This window comes from Ips typographus, linkage group LG10, assembly GCF_016097725.1.
Source record: "Ips typographus isolate SLU linkage group LG10, UJ_Ityp_2.0, whole genome shotgun sequence".
In the NCBI taxonomy this organism is placed as follows: Eukaryota; Metazoa; Arthropoda; class Insecta; order Coleoptera; family Curculionidae; genus Ips; species Ips typographus.
In genome coordinates, this window is record NC_138431.1 from 6,661,942 (window position 1) to 6,686,806 (window position 24,865).

General features: G+C 37.7%; 2 protein-coding genes across 12 annotated transcripts in view; one reads left to right on the plus strand and one right to left on the minus strand.

Moving 5' to 3' along the window:
- Lar (tyrosine-protein phosphatase Lar) overlaps window positions 1-24,865 on the minus strand; it is a 118,562-nt gene that overhangs the window by 80,934 nt on the left and 12,763 nt on the right. For 9 of the 11 annotated variants that reach the window (XM_081987749.1, XM_081987743.1, XM_081987746.1 and 6 more), the window contains exons 1-2: window positions 16,603-16,787; window positions 15,496-15,533 (exon numbers count right to left, since the gene is read on the minus strand). The gene's annotated coding sequence lies outside the window, so the exon portion shown is untranslated. Of the gene's footprint in view, window positions 1-11,941; window positions 12,024-15,495; window positions 15,534-16,602; window positions 16,788-24,865 lie in introns of those variants that run through there. The other 2 variants (XM_081987742.1, XM_081987741.1) reach the window with 2 other exon arrangements.
- The window catches only part of Rrp47 (Ribosomal RNA processing 47), a 126,808-nt gene that overhangs the window by 74,780 nt on the left and 27,163 nt on the right, over window positions 1-24,865 (plus strand). The gene's annotated exons all lie outside the window — the stretch shown is intronic.

The window sequence follows — 24,865 nt, forward strand, 5'->3', positions numbered from 1 at the left end:
AATGACATTAAATTTATGAAGACAATTAATATTCAATTATAAATTTTTTTTCAGTGCTTGAATCTTGATAATGGAGTTGAAAACTGGAAAATTACATCAAAATGATGAAAACTGACCTGATAATTGGAATTTTGACAGTGTACAACCGAGTTGTAGATTGTTAAAGTGGATAGTGCCAAATTCAGTCTATTCTGGATTTGTCACTAAATAACTGAATAATTTGACATTTTCCAGTTTATACTTTTTTCCAGAGAACACACTGGTGCCAAATTATGCTAATTATACTAAATATTGATGTGACAACGTGGTTTTTGTGAGAATTGATTAGGGCAAGGTTTAGTTCTAAACACTATAATAATTGAAATTTTGACAGTCAAGTTGGCATATGACCATTAGGTATAAATGAAGCACAAACGAATTCTTAATGAGCTTAAATAAAAAAATGAAAAAATTGAAATATTCCAATGGATTTTATTTTTACTACAAAATGGCGGTGAAACCACCCCTCTCTTCACGTTTCGAAGATATTGCAACTCAAAAACACCTGAATTTCGAACGCCCACTTTGCGACAATAACAATATTTGTTCGGGGTGTTTGTTGATTTTTCCTCGCTTCTTTGTCACACCTGTCCTTTTAACAGAGCTCTATTTTGAGCAGTTTTACAACGTTATTAAACCGAGACGATGTTGCTATAAAACTTTGCCAACGTCTCAGATGGTGTAAAGAGAGTAGAGGGAGGATGGTATCGGTGTGTATAAATATAAATCAAGTCATAATTTTTGAAAGCATTACCTAACCCTATATTTCACACCCGCGGTGTGCAATATCGAACTTAATTAATAAAGAAGGTTGTTTTATGGCCCGGTGCGAGGGTGGTAACCCCCCGTTGTCTTGTTCTGATTTATCCCCTCTCCCGTGGTGTTTTACGGTATTTTTTTCGGAGAAAGTGGTTTTTCGTCTGCATTTTAACTTGTATACGTTCGAGGAAAGTCTAATCCGGGATCGTCAGACACAACCGGCGGTTTTCGTAGAACCGCCATTGCAGTAAACGGCCGGTGCGTGTTATCACCGCACCGGCACGCCATCTGAATTCGAACTGGTTAATTAGAGGTCCAAGGAAGTCGGTTACGAGCATCAAGCCCTGTTTTTGAGGGAAAAATATTGCAAATTTGTCGTTTTCCCCCCAAATATTTGAACGTGATCAGTCCCGAATGATTCACTAAAAAAAAGGGTACCACAGTATTACTAATACTTTTCCAGTTCAAAGATATTAAAAAAAACTTAGTAAATTCACTTAACTGAACAACGTTAAAGTGTTAAAACCGACCGTATAATCAAAAACGAAGATCCTCCCGTTTTCTTTACGGTAACGGCGGTGTTATGGTGTTTTGGTTTTGTTCCCGAACTACCGGCGGGGTAATGAAACCGAACGGTTAATGTTTTAATGAAAACGTCGCTGAAGCATTAGGGAGAACGGGCCCTATTGCGTTCCACGACTAAGAATATTAATCACGGAACTAGATGACTTTAGATACGGCCGGAAAATCGGAAGAAAAGCGGCACGAAACGGGGCCAGAGGGTTCGAGGGGGGGTTTTTCGTTTGTTCCAAAGTAAATGAGCTCTCGAGCCGCTTATTACGCTACGACGTCCTTCACTTCCGGTTTACTATCCCCTCCCCCAACACCAGACGTTTCAACAATTTTCATAACCGGTTACAGTACGTGTTTTTTTGTTCAAATCACACTTTGATAAAAACATCAGGACCATATTTAAAAAATAAAGTTGATGATGGTTCCGCAAAGACGAAACGTGTGTGCCACTTAAAAGAGCTTTAAAAGTTGCTTTGAAGAAGTGTCATTAGTTTTGATCTAGGTTCAATAGTAACGTCTCAAAAAAAATGAAAGATAAAATCAAAAAATTTTCTTTTTTGCAAAATATCTCAAAGACGATGTTTTCTAAATGTCATTTTATTAAGGCCATGATTAAGCAACTTTTCTCCTATTTAATCAAATTTGTATCTCTAATCTTTTTCAAGATCCCCTTCTTATCCTGGACAGACTGTATAAGTTTTGGCGAACATTGTCTCCATTTAACTGACTTAGAATTTATTCAGGTGAAATTGTAAAAACTTGGCTGGTAAAGAAGCACAATGGAGATTTGCTTAAACTAAACTTTGCTGATTTTGTGTCAGTTTGCAGCGTTGTCAAACTTTCTAATTCCAGCCGAGTTAAAATAGGAGGAGAAAATAATGATAGCATTAAAGACACTCGGTATATTTCCTGCAGAGTGGTAAGAACCGGAGTAAAATCACGTCCTCCGGGGCTGAAAACAAATGAGTGATCGCAGGCAGTTACGTAAAAATTTATCGGAGAACGTTCTCTGGTACAGATGTGACGCTAATCTTTTCCTATTTTTGTCGACACACACACTCGGTACGTGCTGTTTAAGTAAGAAGTCATAATTCCGAAATTCCCGGAGAAAAACGAATGAAACGAAGTTGCAGTTGAAGTGGCCTGGGAAATGAAAAGATCCCGATTAAATCGAGCGCGAAATGGCACAATTAAGCTCCTCCTCGAGCCACTTATTTTCTGTATATTTCTATATAAAGAGAAAATGAGAAGGACTACATTTATCTCGGCGCCGACATTCGAGTCGACAACCATTAGTGAGCCATTGAAATCGAAAAAATCTAGAAAAGTCGACTTTTCCCCCGCACGATCGGTCAGTGTTCATAATTTGTGCGGACGTGACCCACAATCGAATCGGTCACATTTCCTCGCAGCCGCCATGTTTTCGTAATCGATTCTAATGTAAAAGTCAAGTTATCACCGATGAAATTTGTATGTTCCACTGTTTGCCAATATTGCGGTTTGCATTTTTCAGAATTCGGCCCTTGAATCATTCATAAAGTGAATTCGACCAAATGCCCAAAAAGATCCATTAAAAACTTTCCAACAAAAAAAAATTTCAGAGAATATGCCACGAGAATTTAAGAGAATAATTCACAGCATAACTGTGAAGAAAACATTCCAATAGGTGTTTGTGGATTTACACATTAATTATTTATTTGCTTCTTAAAATTTAATTTCCAAGTAAATATTTAATATTGCTACTGTCAAAGAATGCCATTTTCAACATCCCATAGCAACCAAGATTCCGTCGTTCTCAATAAAAATGAATTCCCATTTTCTTTTTTATCTACAAAACTAAAAAAATTGATTCTTTATATTTGGCAATAGAAATGAATGTGAAAATTAGCAATTTTCACCACCTTAAAAAAATGATAAAATTAGGTGGCTTCGCGGAATAAACAAAATCAAATTTTTCCCGTTTTGCTACTACCCGTAAGCCTCGCGCCTGAAATTGCTGGGCGGATTCCTGAAGGCGCGCGCGAATTGAAAAGAATAGGGGCGGCATCATTAGATTTCATTTTAAAGCAATTTTCCGAAACTTACGGCTTTATTTGAAGTTATTTGATTGCGTGGGAAGCAGAAGAGATCAAATCCCGGTGCATGCTTTTTATTAAAACGAAAAGGAACGATTAATTCCGACTTTGTTCGTGTTAATCACCCGCCTAACAGTTTCCTCCCCCCTGAATAATATGTAAGATAATGGCATAAGCGATTTATCACTCGAGGATCTTAAAGCCGTTTCCGCTTAAGGACGAGATTAAAAGACAATACGCGAAACTTTACGGATTAATCTTAAAGCGGCATCAACAAATATAGGATTACTTCAATGTTTCGTTTGTTCTCGAAACGAGGGAAAACTGAGATTGTTTCGATGCGAAACCGTTTAACTTCCTCTTCGTCTTCAAGTCGTTTTCTTTTAATGTGTGTGACAGATTTTTCATTGTCATTTCAACTTGGATTAGATCCCTTTTTGCCTCTTTTGACCCAGAACTAGTACAATACGTTAAGCCACTAAATTACTATACATAGAACGGATGACAAAATGACGTAACTAATACTGGGAAATGTGACTGAGTTGATAAATCAAGAACTGTCTATTGCATTTTTTTGTCATCTTGTTTTTGTTTTTTATTCAATTATTAATCAAATATTGCCTTGCCTTCTTAACTGCTTAAGGAGGCTCCTGAGAGCAAAAACACCTTAATACAATGTTGTAGAGCACGAAATTTTCTACCACTTTTAAGTTAAAAAAAAAAGCATTTTGGTGCACCTTGTCACTTCTTTCCTTGTCTGCCCTTTAACGAAGTTTCTGAGAGCAAAATCAACTTAATACAATCTGGTAGAAGATGAAATTTCATTGTCTATACGTACTTTATTATTATTACTAACACTCAACCTAACCAAACAAAAAATACTAACGTAACCTAAGAAATTTGTTGGCTGATTAAGTAACACGGGCAGAACCAATCACAAACTAAGTACTCAAAGACTGAGGTTGACTTACCGTGATTGGTCAGTCAGTGATTGGTAAAGAAAAGCAATTTTCTGCTTGCTGCCTTTTCTTGACCAATCACAAACTACGGTGCGGAGTACACAAAATTGATAATTCAATTCCACTGGTTGGTTATGTGAGGGTTAAAACAGACTAATAAATTTCGGGGCAAGTAAGTTTTGAGTCGAACCGCAAACCGTTTAATCTTTCTCGCAGTAAACCGAAACGGAAAAAGGCCGTTTACGGGGAGGTTAACTCCGCGGTCGAAACAATTAATCAGAGGCGATAAATCAAAGGGGGCGCTTCCTTCGAAATTAAAAAAAAAAAACAAACGGCCGAAATTTTTCATCCCCCCCTACCCACCCTCCGGCCGGTTAATCTCGCCGAAATACAACTTCATAGTTTTCGCTGACTTACAAAATTAAAAGTTTGAGCGCGATATGATTTACGGAGCGGCCATTTCGGGATTTCATCGGTAGTCCCGAAACTTTACGACGCTCGTATATTTAAAACGGGTTAATAAAAAAAAAGGTCAGAAACCATCCGGAAAGTTAATAAAGAGTCGTGATTTTTCACGTTGTAGAAAGTGCCAGAAAGCGGTATCGTAGATCACGCAGAAGGAGAAAAAAGTCCCTCAAATTCAGAACGTAACTCTGATGAATAAAGTATCAAGACTCAGTATGGTTTGAATAAAATTAAAAAAATCATGCTAATGAACCGTTGGGAATTCTTATGAAAGTTAATCTATTCACTAGGTAGTGTATTGAAATACTTCTTGAAGAGGCCAATTAATTCAAAAATTCCCAATCACTGATTAATGATTGTTTTTAATTCACTCTAAAACTCGTCTATTTCTCCTTTTTTGCATTCTATTACAATGTTTTCTTTAGGTTGTTCAGGTTGTCCAGATAGTTTTTAAGTATCTTTCCAGGTCCACATCGAAACCATTTTTAAACGAAGCTCAAAATGATGACACAACCCCAATTTGCAACGTTGCCAAAGAGCAGAAAAAAATCTAAAAATAAAGCCCACTCAAAATCTGTTAAACTTTCCAAAAATCGTTGAAATTGTCAAATTATTAGCCAGAAGAACCCCATTTTAAAATGGGCCAAAAAAATTGACAGAGTGATTTAGAATTATTTTAAAAATGCCAGAGGCCTCTAAATAATGCTGAGACCCTCCTAAAAACTGCCAAAGGTTTTACAAGTGCCCTAAACTTTCCAGGAATTTTTTTAAAACTGGCAAAGGTCTTTAGAATCATTCTAGAAACGCCAGAAGCCCAAAAATATTGCTGAAAACCTCCCAAAAATTGCCAGACCCCTCTACAAGTGTCCTAAACATTCTAATAATTTTTAAAGCCTTCCAAAAATTGCCAGAAGCCTGTACAAAAATGGTACCCCTTCCAATTTTTTTTAATTACCAGAAAAGGGTTTCTGGCATTTTCAAAATCATTCTAGAACACTTTGTTTATTTAATAAAATTTTTTCGTGATTTAGGCGAAGCCTTATAACTTCTGTATTAACAGTTTTTTTCAAAAATAAAGTGGCCACAAGCTGTCTAAATATACGAAACAACCCTGTACACATTTGATTTTTTTTTGGGTTTAAGGAGAGGTAAATAATTTCTTGTATATTTTACAGGATGTCCCAAATTTGCCCACCGCTCCAAAATCAAATGTGCACTCAGCAAAACAGAAACAAACTTGAACACCCTGGATAACATACCGCTGAAGATGTGAACTAATCAACTTTGTTAAATCTGGAATGAAGTTATTTTGAACTTATCGGTTATCGATTAAACTTTCTCGCGGGGATGTTGTTTTCTACTAAAAGAGGGTGAGAGGAGGAGTTATTGGCCAACTTTTCCAATCGAGTTTCGCTTAATACGAACCAGAAAAATGTCAAACGCGAAAAAGAATCTTCGTTATCCAATTAAGGCGAGTTGAGACTGCGGCGTGTTGACAAAAACATTAGCTTTGATTTTATCGTTAGCCGGAAAAGAGAGAAAGCTTTTCGGATTGGATTAAATAAATATATACGCTACTCTAATGGTCGGAGACGTCAAAAAAGAGGGAAAGAAAAGTTTATTTAGGACTTTTGTCCCGTTGATTCGGCATAACGCTAAACAACATCCATACAACCGTATTTTACATCCGAATAGTGCATTAATCTCGTAATTCCCTATAGTTGTCGATGACGCACCACGTTGATGGTCATTAATAGTTTTAATCGACGCCATATTTTACGAGCGACAGCCCCCCTCGGCTTCCCCAACCCCCCATTTCGGGGGACACAATGATTTATTGTCTTTGGCGGAGCCCGCACATTCGGACATTCAACAGTTTGGCATTTTCCGAATAGCTTCCTCGTAAGTTATGGAAACCGGATTTCGCCCCGAGAAATTGCTTTACTATTTCTCATCTCGCTTCCCAAAAATGACGGGAGCATCCCCTCACCCTCAATCCCTTCACGTTTTTATGTCAATTCTTAGAGGGTTCGATAGAGCCCTAGATCAACAGGATGGTTTTATGATTAATGTACTTTAAGTAAATTTGTCGTTTGAACAAAATTGAAATATATCCAAGCAGCAAACTTGAAAAGTCAGTGATGGGGTGAAACACAAACTGACAATTTACATGTAATTATGTCATTTCTGATTGCCTAATGGCGGTTTAGGGTGTGTTCATTACCCCTTCCTCGCTCTAAACGAGGAGTGCATTAATAATTCTACAACTAGAGCACATATAGGACGACGGTGTCGCAATAATTATTATAAAATGGCAGACTCTTGATGATGGAAGATGAGGAGCGAAACTTTTCTCATTACCCTAACGAATAGTCTCTCCTCGGTCCGTATTAATTAGAGAGTGGGATGTGATTAAGTCAAGTTATAGGAATTACAGCGAGCGGTGTTAAGTAGAAAAGGTGATACCACTTTCAGTAATTTATTAACAGACCGCAGACCAGAAATCGGTAGATTTGTCGAATGGAGGATTACCCCTTTTAGCCCCATCTCTAGGAATTTCGGGACCGTCTGCGGAAATGGCGGATTTCCTCTTTAATAAATATACAGTAGGTGAAACGTGCACGAAGGCAAAAGCATGTGTGTTCAGTTAAATTAATGTTTATCCAGAAGTTCCTAGTACGGTTTGCCTCTACACCGCGATATCTTACAAACAGGTTTCTGAACGACTTAGCCTTAGGGCCGGGTGTGTGTAAGTAACTACATGTTATGAAGAAAGGGGGACAGGGGGGAGGCTGAACCGCTACGGAATTATTGTTACGGTCGCGTATCGCAACTAGCACAGATTTATTATGTTTCAAAAGCAAAAACAAGGAAATTATTCAGTCAAAACAGTGAAATAGTGCAACAACACTGAGTTGTATCATTTACGCATATTTGTGCAATAAAAGAAAAATGTTCGGTTCTGATTTTTTGGCAACATTGTTTTTGATCCAGCTTTTGAATTGGCATTAACAGTCAGAAAAAAAAAACTAAATATTTAACATAATCAATCATTTCAAATTAAACACACTTTAAGGTTTTAAAAAAGCAAATACAAACACAAAAAAAAAATATTAAAATAGGGTTAAGGTGTAATTGTAATTAAATTAAAAATCAACATTGTCAAGTGGTAGAACAATTCACGTGACCTCATAGCATTACTTTAACGTAAGCCTGTCAAAACCAAAAAGATTTTTTTGCCATTCTCTTCGTGGTAAGATGTGGGAGAAGGCTTCTGGTATTTTCAAAATAATTATTGAGGTGATTGGGAATTTTAGAAAATCTTTGAAAGATTTAGGATACTTATAAAGACTTCCGCGAATTTTTGCTACGGTTTCTGTGGTACTTCGAGGCTTGTGGCCTTTCTAAAATGAATATACAGAGCTCTGGCAGTTTTAAAAAAAAATAGGAAAGGTTTACAACACTTTTAAAGGCCTCTGGCAGTTTTTGGGAGGCTTTCAGTAGATTTCGAGGCTTGTGGCCTTTCTAAAATGATTCTACAGACCTCTGGCAGTTTCAAAAATATTTTGGAAGGTTTAGGACACTTGTAAAGGATTTGGCAATTGTTGGGAAGTTCTCAACAGTATTTAAGGGCTTCTGGCCCTCTTTGGGAATTTTCATTTTTTTTTGGGGATCTTTGTAGAATTTATGGCAATTTCTTTGGAAGGGATTACAAAAAAAACAGGCAATTTAAATTGTGTCACTTTACACAGTCAAACTTGGAATTAACTCTTTGTTGAAGATTAATTTTTAACCTATAAAACCACCCCTAACTCAAGTCTAAAAATGTCAATAAGGGTGAACTTTTCCTGAGGAAATGTGCTAATTTAAGTCATACTAACATTAATTGCATTAAAAAGGGGGTTTATTAATGTAATTTTCGCACAAATGGCTATGTCATGTTTGTTTACGCCTTCTATGACTGTATGCCCTAGAGCTAGATCATTTTTACGACAGGACGGTAAAATAACGTAGTAGAGAGGAAGTGAAGGTAACAAGATGTAAGAATAAGGGGGAGTGGAAGAGAATATGGGATTCCTGCAACAACTCCATCTTAATAAGAAAACCATATCAATCACATATCGAGTGGCTTTCAATGCATCATTTATTACGTTCCCGGAAATCTTGGAGAGTGAATATATTAGAGGGCGCCGCCGCTGCGTTAAAAATGGAGTTTGGGGGGTTTAGGGGGTTAAAGGGGACACGGAAATGCGAGCTTTTCGCTTGCCGATCAGGTCTCTTTATTCTACCTGACTCTCCAGAACGTTCTCGCCTTATTAAACTAGGCAAATATTACACCGCCTTTGTGTTATTTACCAGGGTTTTGAGTATTTGCGAGTTCGTTTCGAATACAAAGGACGGTTTTACGAGGGCGCGCATGCATAGAACTAAATCCAATATTGTTTGTTGACGGCTCGCTGAAAGGGAAATATGCAGGTTTTTTTTTCCCTCTGTCAACTCGTGCAATAATGTTTAGGAACGTCTCATCCCTGAACTTCGGTTCGAGAATCGAATTAGGAAGAGCGCGCGAGAGATTTAAGCAAATTATTTCTCCCGAAAACTTTCGGTAGATATGCGCCGGCGGCCATGCCGAAACTTGCCAGAAAGACATCCGCCGTAAATACCGCCGAATTTGGACGTATTAAAGTTACATAAAGTCAAGGGGATATGCCGAAATGCAAATTGCTATGTTAATTCCACTCGAGCAAATCCCGCTCGAAAGGAACTAGGGAGGAGGGGGGTAGGGATGTTGCCCTTTCCCTTGTTGTCTTATTAGCATTCTACAGTCGAACCCTTCTTCTGTTTCTATATGCAGGGACATGAACTCTAGTAGTTTTTACTTCTACAAGTCTTTTCTTAATTGGTAGTGGTTTATAGCAATTATTATTATTATTATTAAAGTGCTTATTTCAATTAACTTAAGGTCCGGTATGTGTGTATTTCCCGGTTACTCTCATAGTGGATAGACACAAAAAACTACCCCATATTTTCTCTCTCTGATCTTTTGGATGTTCAGCAGTCGCATGCAGGTCCCGGTCGCAGTTTATTGGCCTGCCGGGGGCTTTTTTAATACAGTCATCGAAACTCGATCGCTAAAATACGACGCCCGCCAGGTACACCTTTCCCGTGTAATTTTGTGACGAGACCCGGCCGTTTGAAATATGACTCAATCGGCTAATGCTTATCAGAATAACCCGGGGGACGGGCACGAAAACCCCAAAACTGGGGGGAGGCAGAGTGAAATTGCCACCCCGTCAGACTTTATTCAATTCGGTTTAGTGTTGTGTTTCCCAAATTAAATATACAACCATTATTACAAAAAAAAGTTGTTTCAGTGCTAAAGAGGTTTAAAATGTGATTAGTAATGTCTGTGACTTCAAATAAAACATCCTGTATAAACATACAGAATATTTCCCAACTTACACTACATGGTAAGCTAATAAGTGATATACAGGGTGTCCTTAAAATAATAGTACAATGCTTAACCACAAATTCCTTGGCCAAAAATAAGGCGATTTAGGCAGAGTTACTTATATGCAAAGTTCTCAAATTAATATCGATTCTTCGAAATAACTTGGGACTAACAATTACTATATAAATTGGCATATTTTGACCCATACGAAATATTTCTTCAATGAGAGGAAATAATAAAAATTACATGGGACTTGAAAATAAAAGTTTGTATTTTTGTTACCACTGAGAACTTAAAATTAAGCAACTTTGAATATAAGTAAGTATGCTTAAATCGTTATATTTTTGATCAAGAAATTTGTGATTTAGTCATTCAGGAACACCCTTTACAACCAGTATAGTTTCTAAAACATTTAAGCTTAAATTTAGCCTGAACCTCTTAACATTGCACCTAATCTCAAGAACATTTGTCACCCAGTAAAGAAAAATCTTCAAACAGGGTGTTTCTTTCAAAGAAGATTATTTCTACTTTCACATTATTTTCTGGCACAATAGCAAATTCCGTACAGTTTACCAATGCAATACAAATACAAATACAATTATCTGATGGGATTATTTTGGGTATTCTTCATATTTTTTATAAAGGATTTTAAATGATTAAATTTTTTAGAAATATCAAGTTTTCTTTGAACATCCCAAAAGTATTTAAATTATTGTTTAGTTTTTTGCAAATAATTAATTGGAAATAACTAAAGTGACTGAAACTGGCAACGTTGCACAATCTTGGAACAGTCGTCATATTCTTGACAAAACTCTTCAATTTGGAAAATTATGTGAGCTAGCCCGAAAAAAAACATTGTTCTAAAAACTGGAGATTTGGCAACATTATTAAAATATATCACTCTACAACACTGTATTAAGAATTATAACTATGAAAGCTGGTCACGTGACCAACTTAGGCAGTTTTCCCGCAAGTCGTTGTCCCTAAAACCAAAAGTGAATTACTGTGATATAGCACGAGTTTGTTTGTCCTCCACCCGATTAGTTATTGGATAAAAATGGCCGCTGGAGGACACCTGTGAGAGTCAATAATTTGACACTTGTGTATAGCGCTAATTGCGTAAGTTAGAATTAAAATCCCCTAACTAAAAGGCATTCAGATTAAAACAAAACTCAAAGTCGGCGTCTAATAGCTCCGACATAAATTAATAATAACATTGTTCCGCGATAATGCAACCTTGTTAGGAGGATTGCGATTCCCAGAATGAATTATGACCGTGTGATAGGGAAGATAGCGCCGCGAACCGCAGGAGTTTATCAATTAATCATCCCCCCCAGGTACCTGGGGTATATTTAAGTTCTCGGTCAGGAGCCGAATGTGGTGTACGACCCCGCGGAGAATTTCTAGACTAGTCAAAAAGTGCACGCCTTTTTGTGAGTGTGTCACTGACGGAGAAATGGAATTAATTAACCCGCCAAAGGCTACAATTTGCCTGATTGGTCGGAATAGATAATCACCCCCCGGGGCCTAATTGTTTGACCACTCTGAGACTGTTATTTTACTGTAATGTAATAATTACATAATTTAAAAGGTTACGACTACCATTTCTTCATACGTACGTGGAACAACCATATTAATCGTAAAATTCCTTTCAGATGCAGTGCCCTCAATCCTTTGCTTTTGGAGTCCATCAGGTCCATTCTGGAAAGTTATTCAATTAACACTAAAAAAAAGGTGACGAGGACAACACAAAGGACCAAAATGAAGTTGGACCACCACCAATACCTCACATGATGAGTTAATTGTAATTTACATTAAAAAATTGTGTACTGCTTTAACTAAACTATACTCCTCTCCAAAACCTAAAGTACTAATCTTAATTTAGTTTACCCGTAGCCATGCAAATAATTAAAATTCTTGCTAAAAAAAAAGGAGAAAATGAGCTAATTTGAAGGAAAAAATTCAACGGATTACCGAGGGAAAGTTGTCCTTTTGACAAGGTTCTTTAATCTCCAACTTTGGGATGAAAATGTGTCTCTCTCTTTATACAGAAGCGAGGAGCAAGAGGGGTGGTAATTCAATTATTCAAATGAAACAAATTCATTAGGAGACGAAGTGGATTTTAACAAGGTCGTAGCATTAAAGAACTCCTCGGATAGGGAAACTTCAGTTCGTGACAGGCTCAAGTTTCTCCGATTGAATTCGTAATTATCGGTAATGGACAACGACTTTCTTTTGTTTCTTTTTTACACCCTTTCGTTCCCGGTAATTAACTAAATATTTCCTGTCGGCCAGGACAAGCCGTCAACTATTTCAAATCCCTCCCTTTTGTTGCCGTCAAGCTTCTCTCGGTTACAATTAATTCATTAAAACCGATTTGCTTAAGCACGAAAACGGCATGACGGATTCCGCAGAGATATAGAGAGAACGCGGGGCTAATTAATCAAATGTAAGGCCCCTTGAGGCTTAAATATTTGAACGGAGCTTCATGTGTATGGGTGTGTGCTGGCCAATTTACTCTATTTACATAGTTTTGTCTCGCTTATTCTAAAACAAGAATTGAAACGCAATCTTACAGATTAGTTTAACAAAAAAAAGGGAATCATACTAGCACAAATTATGCTAAATGTGATTTGTCATTTAATTATGTTTGACCCAAAATTGTTAAGCTACTAATCACTTCCAAGTCCAGTTCTCTCTCTTGTTACAATGACATGAAAAATCTGTAAAATTTTAGGTTAGATACATGTAAATACATCAGCATTTAAGTTTACTTAATCTATTACAAATCTTATGTTTAAAAAACAAAAATCCTCTCGAAACGAAAAACTGGCAATCGTAAACCCTTCAATTAAGTAAATTTCATTCAGCGCCATCTGTGTTTTACCCTACTAATTAAATGCATACTGTCAATCAACGTCAAAACAAAAAAGTGGCCAATAAAATTTCAGTCGGCACTTTAACGCCCCCTCGCACTCAAACAAGTCCCACGAGAGTTTTTGGGGTTGGGGGAGGGTGAAGCAATAACGTTTTTCGCGAAATTATGTGGCCCATTCTCATGAAATATGCACGATTTAATATAGAGATGGCGCTCCGCGACGCCGTTGTCAGCGGTTTATTTTGAGGGAATTTTTATTGTGCCCGTCTTTCTTAAAAGGTGATAGATTATTTTTTGGAGAAAGAGTTTTCTGACGTCCTCCTAGGAGAGAGAAGGAGGGTGGGGGATTAAAAGGTTAATTGAAGCCGTGACAGATGCTATAACAGTTTCGATTTATTATTTATACAAACTGATAAGGGTTGGACGTTTATTACTTTTGGTTTGAAAAGGTTTTCTTCAATAATTTACGGCTGAATGTGCGTGTACGTTTGATGCAAATTTGCCATTATTAGACTGGATATGGCAACAAAAGCTCAATTAGGACGTTGCCATTGTCTGCCAAAATGGCGGGTATTTGCTTGTTATGGTCTAGGTTTTGTGTAACCAAGCAAACTAATGGACATATCTATGTATTCAGCGGATGTTTGCCCACAGATTGTCTTACCGCCTAATGCGGCAGCACTTAGTATCCGATGCCCTTTGTGTTCATTGAGAGCTAATTAGTATACAGAACGGGACAATCAATGTAACCAAGTAGAAGCGAGACTGGAAAAAAACCAGCTTGACGCTGATTGGTTCCAACCCCCTTACTGAGCCAAATAAACCCACTCAACCACGTGACAGTGAAACAAAAACCGCATCAAACCGGTCAAATGTCCCATTATTGACCGTCCCCATTCAAAAACACGGAGGTTGGTGTTGTATCAAGTTGCGAAACTCGATGTCATGTGCCAGGTAATTAATTTATAATGCAACCCCGCAATATAAACTTTGATGCGGCAACACGCTAATGGAATTGTCCGACGCTTTATGTAATATTAGTTCAGTCCGAATGAAATTCGACAGGCAGCTAATAATTGATTCGCTCCGTGGATCGACGCTAGGGGGATGGGCCCCTTAAGGGTTGAAATAAAACCTACATACAACCTTCAAATAAAAAATGGTAGATACTAGGATTAGTTGCGCCATCTAACCTGTAACAACCGACCTATCACAGAAAGCTGTTGTACTAGAGCTAGCGCCATCTACACCCTCACTTGTTAACTCCTAAAGAATTTAGTATGTACTAGGGGCGCCATTCTTCACCAACGAAACCTGCAATAAGGGCTAAAACCTATTTTCCAATAAGGATCAATAAAGCTGACAACTCTGTGGTAGCGTGCTGTAACTGGTGGCGTCCTCTATACCGAAATCTGTAATACCGACTCTAGATCTAGAATCAATACAGGAAAACTTCTAGTAAAAATCAATTTGCTCCACAAAACTGCCTTTACTGCCTACCCAACTCGCCAGAGGGCGCTATGTACACAATCAATACGTCCGGAAATGTCATTCGTTCGAAACTGTTAAAACGGAATTAAATGCTCCTCTGGAGACCTTCAGGCTCAACCCTTTTTGCCCCCAATTTTGTACCATTAAATTAACTTTAAATTGGGGGGTTTAAATTAAGTCCCTAAAAAGGCGGAGAGGAAATTGTTAAGCAAAAAAAAACAAGTAACCTAGAGAGGGCACAAAACTTCTACCAGTTGATTGTCAAGAAAATTCTTTACAAAATTGATAAATATTTATGAGACCAATGCCCTATTGTATAGAAATCCAAGTAAAATATGGCTTTTAAAGTCCATTTTTGGTACAATAGGATCCGGAAAAAAAGACTAAAATAGCCAAACCGATCACTTTCTCGCTTCCAGAGAGCGAAAAATTTCCCACTCAAACAATTTTTCCGGCTGGATTCCCGTTGCCATGTGGCACACAATCACATCCAGATCGATTTGTATGTTATGCTACAACCGAACATATTTCCCTTCCAAAAAAAAATTTCCACCTAGTTAACTGCCTCTTGTCTTTTTAACTTGATTTATGCCCTGTTTTTGCTTTATACAGGGGATAAAAAGAGACGGAACGTCCCTAATCCGTTTGATTTAAGAGCTGCGCCCGTCCTTTCGCATTCGAACCAGAATAAATTTACTCAACACTGAACTCTTTGCTAGATTTCCGTGTAAATCTTACGGTGAATGATGCAGGAAAACTGTGACAACCGAATGGATGAAAAGGGCTAGAACACGTAAAACTTACCGATTTGGACCTTTCAAGAGTCCTGCCACCGTCCAGACCTGAAATCAAAACAAAACTTGATTAGCAATAGGCAGGAATTAATCATCCCTTAAAAGCCTTACTTATATTAATGGCGTTGAGCGATTGATGTAAAATTAATTAGGACGGCCATGATAAATTGTGGGACACCTGGGGAACAGGAAAATGGAATTAGGGTCCCCAGCCAAAAAAAGTTAATTAAACATGTCACTGTTCCCAGTTTTTTTAGCCTTTTTGAAAAGTACAGGGGGATTTGGCAGGTTATATAGTAAGTTTACATGTGCAGTATTTGTGTAATTTACAGACAGTTTCTAGTGCTAGCTTTTTTTTGACCAATCACAAACTACCCACTGTGATGATTTACACAAATACAGCACATGTGGACTTACTAGTTATTGTAAAAATCCTTGCAAGCTCAATAACTACAAATTTTTCCACACAATTCTACAGACTATGCTAATCCACACTTTATAAAATTCAGAAAATGTCAATAGTCCTTGCATTCTGGAATGTTTAATATAAATTTCTTTCAGACAGTTTAAGGATGTTTAAGTGGTTTTATTGCCTCCTGTCTCCAGATATTCTACAAGTTGGATGTTTTGGTAATGAAAAAACTACCCTATCTCAGTCAGTTCCTATCTAGTTCTCTCCTACACCTTTGGAGTCAATGATACATGACTAGAAATTATTAGACTAAAAATTGCTACTCTAGAATTAACTGAAGTTTGAGTAAGTGATACTTAGGCATACTTAAAACTGAAAAAACTTGCGAAAGCATCCAAATCTAATCATTGGGCAAATTGAATTGCAAGTATAAGCAACTGCTTATCATTATGGTCTTGTGCTGACAGCTAAACCAGGATTAAACAAATAATGGGTGACCTAAGTCTGCCTCCAATGGAGGAAATTCTTTGCTGTGTAGAGTGTTAACAAAATTTTGGGAACCCTCTCTGAAACAAACAAAACCAACTGTGTCTAAATAAAGGAAAACAACCCACTGGGGTACTTAGGGGTTTACAAACAATCAGATGTGACTATCAACAAACAATAAAAATGCACATAACCACACAAAAATCTGGTCGAACTTACGAGATTTTTAGCACTTTCGGACCACAGCACACCACTAAAAACCGTCTCAGCCGGTCAGGGGCTTGAAAAACCACACTAAACTCCCGATTTCAAGTGGAAAATTTAATTAAAAATCACAAAATTAACATTATTCCTTGGTTGTGATATAATTCTGCAACGGCAGCCATTTTCATTTTATCAACAAAACAAATGCCACAGATTTCTGATATTTGACAGTGAAGTAAGTGATAGAATTCAGCAGGATTGAATGTTCTTGTCTGCCTCTACAAGCTAGACAAGGACAGATACAATCTCGGTTCAGGGAGAGTACGCGCCATCTCTGAAACACTCTAGTCAACTACAGTTTATCGACTAGCTGCTTGTTCAGGGTGGCCCAAACTCATTGTACAGGGTGGTTCAAGCACTAAACCTGTTATCTTTAAGCTTTCCCTCGGGAATCAGGTTGAAGCTGTCGCGTAACCCAATAAAGCGCCGGATATATCCGGGGGCGGTGACGCGTGTGTATATCCTTCGGGAGAATCGGAATAGACTTAATTTCACTTTAATATTGTCGGCGGTTTTAAAAGGATCGAGGCCTGAAATCCACCGAGGAAGATGTCAAGAGGGGCCCTTTAAATATTGACTTGTGTATTAGACGTGTAATCACACTTATACTGGTTGCAGTAAAGCTTTAAAACTGTAATAGTAAAAGAATTTTCAGCTCGCTTAAAGGGCCGGAAACTTTTCCTTTGACGCCGTCATTGTTCCATAATTGCGTCCCAGACCCCAGAGCCCTTTCTACTTTCCACCTTCAACCTCTTCACATATTAACATATTTTTAAAAAGTCGTTTTTCATGCTATGAACAATTGTGTTAGTGTATTTCAGCCCTAATCAGAACTAACATTAACCCTGTACGATTGTAGCTGGGTCCTTTTGTAATTCGCTACTAAAAGGAAATTAATGGTTGCCGGTTTATCATAAAGTTGGGGTAGAAAATAATAAATGGCGACCTGGCCGCGAGATAAATCGGAAACATCCCTTAGCGACGTCAATAATTCCCATTTAAATCCCCCGCTAATCTGTTGCTAGTTATGAATTTAAGCTTTTGCGTAATTACTGCAGCTCTACGACGCTAAGCTGCGAAACTGAAAGGGCCGCGCCCTTTGCTTTCAACACACCCTAAGATGTTTTAGGTTAAGTCTGTGGTTACTTTGAAAACAAGAAAACGGTTGATGACAAGTGTCGTTTGGTTCCTCCATTTTTATTGCCTAATGAGAGCTTTAGTAAACTGTCATCTTCAGCTGTTTCTTAAGTCCCAATACTAGTTGTTTGAATCAGACAGCGTCACTCTAGATGAAATATGCTCAAAGAACAATTATCTATAAAGTCAAGAAAAATAAAATTTCATTTTCTCAAGCCCTTTACTTTCTTTATTATCTGTAAAACCGCCTGAGTTTACTGCCACAAATGAACTGGAAAGTTGTTAATTTTTAATTGACGGGATTCTATTTGTGGATTAAGCCTGACTGAAGTCGAGTACGTTTCGGCCTGAAGATTAAAACCCTTCAAAGCTTCAGTGGAAAAATTCGAAACTTTTAGTTTAGTTGCAATTTCCGCGACTTCGCACTTATAAAACTTTCAAGAAGCCAAATTCAAAAACAAATCTCCTTAATCCGGTTCCGCGATTTTCGGCACCTGTTAAGGGGCAACTCGAAAAGGGATCGATATGGGCGCCATCTGAATATCCTCGAAACTTATTATTAATAAAAAAGTTTTCTTAACGTTCCGGTATAGTGGGGCTAGAACAATTTGGTCCCTTTGAACTAAATTTTATTGGTATTTCTTGGTGTAAACTTCCTCTTTTTCGAACTAGAATCTGGGGGAGGGTGGCCCCACTGTCACCTCTCCGTAAAGTTGAAAATCGATTCTACGAGTTCGGAAGTCGTCAAAATACCTTCACATACTATATTTCACAAAGCCAAACTCGCTTTTGTTAAGTTTCTATTTGTCGGTCTGGATGGAAGTTTGGCTTGAGGGAAAACTTATCTAGTTTGAATGCGGAATGGCGTAAATTGTAATTTTCTAGTTTGGTTGAAGTAAATATGGCAACATTTTCTATTAAAAACTACTTCAAGTTATTTTACGTAACAGCCTGAGAAACTGTCACTCAGTGATGTCCTCCAGCTGCCATTTTGGCCAGCCTGGAGGACAAACAGACCTGATGTGTCTGGCTTATCTTGTACAAAATCGACCACAGACCAACAGTTTATGAGATATTTAACGAAAGTCACGTGGTTGTGTGGCGTAATTTGATCAACTAATACACGGTTGCCGCTTCCGCAACAATTACGGCACTAGTTGTAAAAACAATTTTGCATAATAAATGAGACCGAAACGGGGGTAAATTTTATTATATAACAGCTCCCCTCCCACCACGGGCGACAATTTTATTATCTGTTTGTCGTAAAATATAATTTCAGAACCGGGGAGCGAATATAAAACGAATTTGCGCTCGAGTTTTATTTAAATTCCGCGCAAACTTTTGTTTTACCCCCCACGTCACAAGTGTTCGGTAATTTCTCTCTAGGCCGCTAAATGGGTACGGAGGAAATGCATAATGAAAAGTGGGAAAAATTTTTTTTGTGCTGGTCCGGGCCTGAAAAGTTTTTGGGCCGCACTAATGATGCATTTTTTATGTTTTTCTAGGTTAAGATTTTACTAATTCTTGAAGAACAGTTTGAAGCAACTAAACCATTGTTGCCATTAATAAGAGTGGTGATGGTAGGCATAAATGAGCTTTATTGACTCAAGAGCAAATCATGACGGAAGAATTGATCGGTAATCGGCTGGCTCTTGTACAAAGGTCGGTTACATCAGCGCTTGAACGTTTTGGGGGCTCCCAATATTATTTATAGCTTCTCTCTGGCACACAATACGGGCGCGCCGAACACAATGCTTTATTTTCCCCCAATAAATTTACTGACTAGTACAACAAGACCGTTTGATAGTCATATTCAAGATAGAGCAACCGGCATGAAGAATTGCCGTTCCGTTTCTGCGCCATTGTTATGTTAACTTTTCAATAAAGCGAGAAACGCGGAATTTGACCCGGAAACGTGACGACCGACCACTTTGGTTTCGATTATTGGGTTTTCGACCATGTCGTTCCGCTTTGACCCAGATCAAAGTTACATTTTCCGTCATCAGTAAATCGTACAGTTCATCCGATTGTCTCTATGTAAATTACTGGTCAAAATAACCGAGTTGTTATTGGTCAAAAAAACCAGCAAGTTGTAAGCTGCTTTTGTTCTAACCAATCACACTACGCAAACGTTTTACACAAATACTGCACATGTGGACTTTCAAACGGTACTATACATCCACCATCTGTCCAGAATACTGACACAAATTGGCTCAATAATAATGTAACGTCAGTGGCGTATCCTAAAAACATCCCGATACAATTTAGGGAACATGGTTTCTTTGTTTTGTCCGCTTTGTATTTTGCAATGCTGGACCCTTTTTGCTGACCCTTAAACGTCAAAATTCACATATGTCCGTTGCGTATAATACAAAACTGGACCGTCCGCAAAACAATATGGCCACGGCAATCAATCATTTTCTTTTGTTTCCCCCCCAAAAGCGATGGGAATGGGCACCGCCCTCTGTACAAGAAAGCCAAGAAGGTGCATGCCAAAAATTCCAATATGGCCGAAATATGGGATTGACAGTTTGCATTTGTTTGTATTGTGGAAATTGAGTTTTTGGATGATTAAATTAATTTTTAAGGTTTAAAGTCAAGACTTGGGATTACTTGCCAAAGTAATTGTTGTTTATATGTTTATTGTTCTAGTGAAAGTGTAGTTTGTGTTCATTTTATTATGTTATCACTATTGTTATTGTTCCTTCATTGTTCTATAATTTGTGGTTGGTTTTTTAACTTAAATTCTATTGCCTCTACAATATGCCGTCCACTGGTTGTTTGCCAAATTTCTAAAAGCAATTTGATGAAAGGCCCAAAAGTGTCAGTCTTTTACTTTCCAAAAGACCCTGCTCGAACCCAACAGTGGTTGAAAGCTTTGAACTGGAATGATTTTACTCCAACACAATACTCAGTGGTAAGTACAATATGCTTTCTCATTCAGTAAACTTATTGCCTCTTACAATACATTGGTATGTGACTTATGTGAGTTACATTTTGAGGCCGCCTGCATTTTGAGAGCAACAAAGGTTTACTCTGAAGAAACAGGACAGCTTTTAGAAGTTCTATTGGCACATTTACATTTTAAAAGAAAGGTCTTGGTAATAATATAAAACCCATTTATCAGTTTTGCTTACCTAGATTCAAGGATTTCCAAATTTTCTTTGATTGAGCAGTTTTTACATTAGTTTGTTGTACTTTCCGAGACAAAGGGTTCTAACCAAACTTGCTTTGGCTGGACTTTATTGGGTATAAAAAGCCATATCTATACATATCTGGATCAGGAATGAAGCGTTCTTTGATTTTTCACTCACAACTTCTAATCAACTACACGAAAAAATAAAAAAAAACATATTTTCTACTGCATCTCCATAGGTTTGTGTACAAAAAAAATCCGATAACGCCGCCATTAAAAGTCACATTCTAGGCTTTCTTGTAAAGAAGGCGGTGGAATGGGCCGTTATTTATCTTTTGGACGAGAGGTGAAAACACTGGCGTGTAATTAAATTAAACCCTTTTATTAGACGTGTTCTTTTTTTAAGGGCCTCCATCTTGTACGTTAGAAAATCCAGCGCGAATTCAGTTAATCCACACCTCGTTAACCGCATAGACCTGTCGTGCTCGATGCCCTCGCCCTGACCCTTTTCGCAGGGCCGGACTTTGTAATTAGTTAGCCTGATCAAATAACCTCCTCCCCTCGCCCCCAGCCTACTAAGGGTTGTCATCGCCCTTAGCCCAACGGCTCAAAATCGGATATCGCCATCAAGACGTAATATCGTTATTTACGCCCTTCGTGAAGGGGGTGGTTGGAAAGGCACAGGAGGTGTCATGGTATTCAGGTCACGTGCCAACGCCAATATAACTTACGAAAGGATCACGTGCCAGGAGGACGAATCTAATTTGACGGTTTACGATTGGGTCAAAATTGAGCTTTAAAACCTTTAGAAGAGCAATTATCATTTTAATAGCTAAAAACACTTGGCTCATTGTTGTTTTGACTGTGGCTTTTTGCACCTGAGCTGTCACATTCAAAAATGTATTTAAAAAGAGTGTTAGGGAAACGAGTAGTAATGGATTGAAGTGTTTGAGAATTAATTTCAAAATGATTAGAAATCATTTGAGGTTAATTAGGTTACAAATTCCGACAACCCTGTCCACACAACTCAAAGTGGCAACATGACAACGTTGCACACGGCCTAGTCAGTTTAGTCACGTGACTTCAAAGAAAATTACAAATTTTTTTAACATTTAGCCTTCAGTTACATGTTATTTATTAGAAGCTTACCTTAGTAATAAACCGGTGGGAACCTTCATGTACAGCATCAAAATGATACAGCAACATAGTTTTCCTTGCTTCCACCATTCGCAACAGCTTTTTTGGCAAGTCGATCTTTAGCAAAAAAGCACACACAACATCAGAATCAGTCTGAAGGCACGTTTTCTAGTGTTTTAATAGCACCAAGTCTAGTTTTCTTTAACAAAAAATCACTAAAATATAAATAATTTACTGACATAATTACTAGTCACGGCCTGAGTTGATTTTAGAATGAATGTCATATTGCCAACCAATGAAATGACGGCAATGTGCGTCTGTTGAGCTGTCATCAATGTCAACGCTGTCACTTATGAATCATCAAGTGTGGTACATAGATAGGCCATGCTCGTGTCTTGGTCAACACTAATTTAATACTATTTTTCCATTTATTTCGTAATTTAATAAATTATGATGGTAATTTTTTTTAAATACAAATTTATATGGATGGTTTTGTACACATAGCGTGCACTAGACGAATTAAAACATTATTTTATAGCATGTTGAATTTCTGACAGGTATAAATCAAAAAAAAAAACAGGCAACACTGTCACGTAATTTACTAATGCAAATAATATTGCAGAGTTTGTTGTTTCAATAAAGTTTGCAACGTCAATAACACTTTAGTGTATAATTAAAAGGTGGTTTTCGCCTCTCATTTCTCGTGTATATTTCTTAGAGCTACCAAATCACAACAACTGCTGCAATCATTCTGGAAACAATAAATTCAATTAAGTAAATGAAGGAAAAAGGGCGAAATTTAGTGCCTCTAAGGGTCTTGTAAAATATTGCCTACGGTCTGAGGGTGGCGTAAGTGCGAGAGTAGTCCGTCTTACAAACATCCTTTATGTTTCTTTTAACAAGGTTAAGAACAAGGGAGATCTGATAAATCTGCTTCTTTATTTCACTGTTTGCTACTATCCCTTTTATTTATTCATTAAAAAAGGTTAACTTGGTAGTCACAGGACAAGTGATTAAGCCATTTTTTTTTGAGACTGGAGTAGTATAAACCACACCGCCCCAGCTGGTTTTCTACAAATTCGATTTTCTGCCCTTGCAAATCCGTTTTAGGGCTCGTAAACAAACTGATAACCAAATTTTCCGACCGCGAGATTTTTATAGCCTGCCCTGCGAATCGAACGATATCAATCCGGCCGGATAATGGATTTTCCAACCCTAAAACTTGACACCCCCCAAATTTTAGTAGCGGTTAAAGGGTAAGGGGGATGCTTCTTATCTTTAACGCGTCCCCATTTCTTGTAATTATACTGAGAGCGGGGGTGTACACGTATAATCTTCCGGTAAATAGAATTTCTTTGCAAGGGTTTCTAGGGACTAATCTAGGGTGAAAATGTGGTTGTTTTTTTGCTTTTGCTGTTTACTTGGCAATTTCTGGAAAAAGTTCCAATGACACTGCTTCTAATTAGGCCAAATTAACTAGAAACACGTTTGAAATTAACCGGGCACGACCCTGACTTCCTTAATATTAAAAGCGTATTAATAATTACATTCTAAACGAGAAGGGCCGAATTTGCATGTTAATTTTGGAGTTTATGGAATATTTACAGGTGTGCGCCCCCTGCCGGGTGGCAGACACGTTTCGCCCATCTATTTTACTTAAGTGTGTCTGTGTAATGCCGACAAAAGAGAACTTTAGGGCCACGTAAATGAAATGCTAGAGCAGGACAAAAATACACTAATTGATTTTTACTTAACCTAGTTTTTGTCCTCTTGAAAGTTTTAAAGTACGAAAACGTAAAGGGCTCAATCTGTAATACAACGATAAGGGCAAAAAGGTAAAGTAACGTCGGCACTCCGACTGAAGTAAATTTACCGTGTTCCCCTCTCTCTCTCTCTCTTTAAAGCAAAACAACTTTTTGCCGACCCGGAGGATAAAAACCCTATTAAATTTTCTAGTCTCTGTCTCTTTCTCTCACACGTGACGTGGATGGAAGGATTTAGCTTTGCGAGGAGAGGCCACAAAAAGTACTTAGCCCAAAATTGAATTTGCATCGAACCAAATTGGAATGGTTTTTGACAGGTGACACACGAGTACAGCTGTCAGATGTATATATGTTAATCTCACTTTTACACACAAAACCAAGAGAGAAGCGGATAAATTGACCTCTTTTTGATAACGGAACGTTCAATCCGTTTGTGGTTTATTAGGACATATTGGACGATTACTCAGTTTTGATTAGTTTACAAATTCGATTTGATGCGTGTGTGGTTTCGGTAATGGCTTATCACAGGGAAACAGATGTCGCACACTGTAGTAAATTGCAAATGGCGGCCGATTATCGCCTCTGTCTCTTCGAAAATTCGCAAATGATTTATTTGAAAAGTCTCAATAATGTTTAGGGGCGGTTATTTTACTTATTTGGCAACATTGCTTCATGTTTGACATTTAGCTGACATTTGCTCTGTCTGTCAAAACAAACAGGAATTTGGAAAAGTCCCAACCTTCATCGCTTTGAAAGGTTTAATTTTATGGGAAACTCGTGTAAAAAGACATAATTTAAGGCTAATTATTACTGAACTAAACAATTATTTTTGTTAAAATTATTACAGCTTGTAAATAGTAGATGATGGCTGAAAATGTCAAATTTAGTCTTCCTTTGGGCTTAAGTGTAACCATTTGGCCGCTAGGAGGCGTCAAAATAGAAGCAATTAATTTTTTGCTCTACTATAGACAAACGTCGTAAAAATGAAATTTTAATCCATTTAAAGTTGGGAAATCGTACACATTTCCACGTCCCGGCTAATTAA